The sequence below is a fragment of the Zootermopsis nevadensis genome, unplaced genomic scaffold (genome assembly GCF_977971745.1).
Source record: "Zootermopsis nevadensis isolate Lab colony 2312 unplaced genomic scaffold, Znev_1.0 Znev_ptg000011l, whole genome shotgun sequence".
In the NCBI taxonomy this organism is placed as follows: Eukaryota; Metazoa; Arthropoda; class Insecta; order Blattodea; family Termopsidae; genus Zootermopsis; species Zootermopsis nevadensis.
In genome coordinates, this window is record NW_028259143.1 from 11,748,148 (window position 1) to 11,751,151 (window position 3,004).

Consider the following 3,004-nt stretch of genomic DNA (forward strand, 5'->3'; position numbering starts at 1 on the left):
ACATTTCTTATCAAACGAAGTTGTTGCAAATTTTGTGTACTTTAATACAAGAGGAGAATATCACACTATATTTAACATTTAAATTTCAGTTTGTGTCTTAGATATTAATATCTTCCTCTATGTTTTGAAGAATAATGGAGCCAACATAAACAATTACAGCTAATTTTTCTTGCAACAGGAGACAAAGAATTAGGAAGTGTTACTGAGTACTTCAGAGTATCTCCAGTGCTTGTGTTTCAAATTCCACTTTCTTACAAATATGCATTAGCTATTCCATCAGATACCAGGCAGACGACTGCACCAGATCCAGAAACCACTGGTGGTTTAGTTAAATTAAACTGTGTCATTATTTCTACATCCTTATAGAATGGAATAATTACCATTCTGTGCCCTGTCCCCTCATTGCTTTAGGGGCCAAGTACTGTAGTGGACTGCAGCAGGACTACATTAGTTTACCCTGCTGACAAAACAACATTTTACATAAGTTACAGGACAGGACTTAAAAAACAGATGCTACTCACTAGCTGTGGTACTAGAAGCAGAACACTGAGGATTGCTAGCACTCAAGATTGTCAACAGAAGCAGTTCAAAGCTAGTTCAGTTCATCACTTACCCTCACAAACCTTTTTCTCTAACATCCAGCCTACATGCAGAAGATTAGGCTAATTGGGGTGTATCACATCACCTAAAACGAAAATTTAATTTTCTTGCTTTATGAACATTGTTTACAATAGATTAACGCTGAATCTTACAGAGAAATTCATCATGAAGACAACATATAGAGAATTTTGTAATAATTTATGCTCTACGTTTGATTATTTGACAAAGTTTTGCAAAAACACGTTTGGCGGACCAAAGCAGGTATGCGGCAGGTATGTGGTAGTTAGGGTAGTTATGCTGTATGCATTGTGTGGTGTTGTCCCAGTTCAAAAACCATCGATTCCAAGTACAAACAGCCTGAGTTGTGTGCCATGTGTTCGTTACTGCGTGTACTGTACTGCCTACATTGCATTACTGTATATGGTGTATATGAACTTTTGTAGAATTACCACAGATTGATTTGATCCATGTCTTATATCCTTCAGAGAATTAGCATGTAAATGTGTTTTGCACTGATAGTACTCACGTAAGTTGCAACCTGTAGTCAAACTCCCTTGCACTCTTCCTCGTTTGTCACCCTGCTTCCTTCCAGGGACAAACTTACCAGTCTCAGACTATAATTCTGCCATGTGCTGGGGTAATACCACCATATACAAATCCCACTATAAAGCGACACACGTCGGCCACATCAACGAAGTAACAGTAACAGCTGATACGGGCTTATGACCGGGTCACTTGTCATATTCAGATATTGTTAATTGTTGTTTTCAGTCTTTAATTTTTCATCTAGTGGAAAGTTTTTGTTGAGTGAACAGCTTAATTTCTCAGGATGGTTGTTTTTGTATTACAGATTAACCATTAACCCACTTGTATCCTGTAATTAAAACTTTGAAACATCTCCCAACATGCTAATTATAAAAGTAAATCGTTATCTGACACAGCCATAATTTCTCTTTCTATAAATCAAGTCTTCTTAATATCTTCTGTGAGAGACGAAAATCGATTGCAGTGCAAACACAAACAGCCAAGGCACACGCATTTTGTGTGCGACTGGGACAAAAGTTCCATAAGAAATATTAACTTCATGAAGTTGCAGAGAATTCTTGGATTAATTAATCATTTTGTGCCTGTCCTCAGTTAAACCCTACTGAAATGTACCCTTCAGAGGCTACAGGACCCAGTAGTACAGTATATTAAAATTTTATTATAAAAATTGAGCATCTGAGTTTATACAACCTTTTTTCAAGTAAAAATTGATTTCAAAAGATCACAGCTTCAACAAAAATGAATATCACTTAAAAATTTTGATAAATGCCTTATTTAAGTTCTGCCATTTTCAAGAAATATTTCTTTACATACATTTTTGCAGTTAAGCATAAAATATTTGCCGATAACTTATATTCTTTCCAAATTAAATGCAATGAATTGCTGAACGTAATTAATGTTACGTGCCCATAATTTTAGTACTGCATGTCCAGTGAGGTGTTTTTTACAGCTTCTTGTATCTCCCTTTCTTCCTGATAGTCATCTTGACTGTCAGAAACAAATTTCAGTATTCCAAATTTCTTCAACTGGCTTCCCCACAGTTTGGTCTGTGGAATTTTCAGTAGTGCTTGGACAATAGTTTCTTTCAGGAGTCCTAAATAAACACCATTACATTCTATTAGATGCATCACTTATCAGTATTGAGACACGGAGCAGAAAAAAATATGTAATTTAATGTAACATATCTTGTCTTGTTAATTTTATTTTATAAAGAACTTGAATTTTCAGTGCTTGAGGGTGTTTTTAAAGAAAGTGCTGATGAAAATTGACACTAGAGAGATTATGTAACAATGACTGGAGATCTTCATAATTTTTATTCATGTTTTACTGTCATTAGGGTAATTAAAACAAGGATGCAATGAGCTAAACAAAAAGAACATGAGGAAAAATGGGAAATACATAATTATAGTTATAAATTGTCAAACACCAGTTGCAAGATGTAGGTTTGATGGGAGAATAATATTAAAGTGGATGTTGGAGAAACAGGATTTAACTGGCTCAGGATTGGATCCAGTGGTGGGTGGTCTTTTGTGGACAGTGATGAAATAACTTCCATAGCAGTAAAGGATTTACAGACTCTACGCTCACTGCCTTCTTATGAAAATGATAATAAACGACTTACATTAACGATTATTCTTCTATAAATAAGATGTTAGACATCTAACAACAGTTATAATATAGTCTACACATTTATTATCTTCTCCTTTTGTACAATTGTGTAATAATTTTTATAGGACCCCCCCCCCCCTCCCTGAAGCACAGATGTTTAAACGCCAACAACTTCAACATTTTAAGAATATTAATTGCATAGGGTAATTTTCTTTAAATTTAGATGTTGGTAATTCTGGTCGTAATTAGT

The 3,004-nt window shown here is 34.9% G+C and overlaps 1 long non-coding RNA gene across 7 annotated transcripts in view; it reads right to left on the reverse strand.

Moving 5' to 3' along the window:
• The window catches only part of LOC110835888 (uncharacterized), a 38,028-nt gene extending 36,389 nt beyond the window's left edge, over positions 1-1,639 (reverse strand). For 6 of the 7 annotated variants that reach the window (XR_015534751.1, XR_015534749.1, XR_015534752.1 and 3 more), the window contains exons 1-3: positions 1,127-1,639; positions 614-685; positions 381-457 (exon numbers count right to left, since the gene is read on the reverse strand). This is a non-coding gene — a long non-coding RNA (uncharacterized LOC110835888). Of the gene's footprint in view, positions 1-380; positions 461-613; positions 686-1,126 lie in introns of all 7 variants that reach the window. The other variant, XR_015534754.1, reaches the window with a different exon arrangement.
• Positions 1,640-3,004: the final 1,365 nt, after the last annotated feature.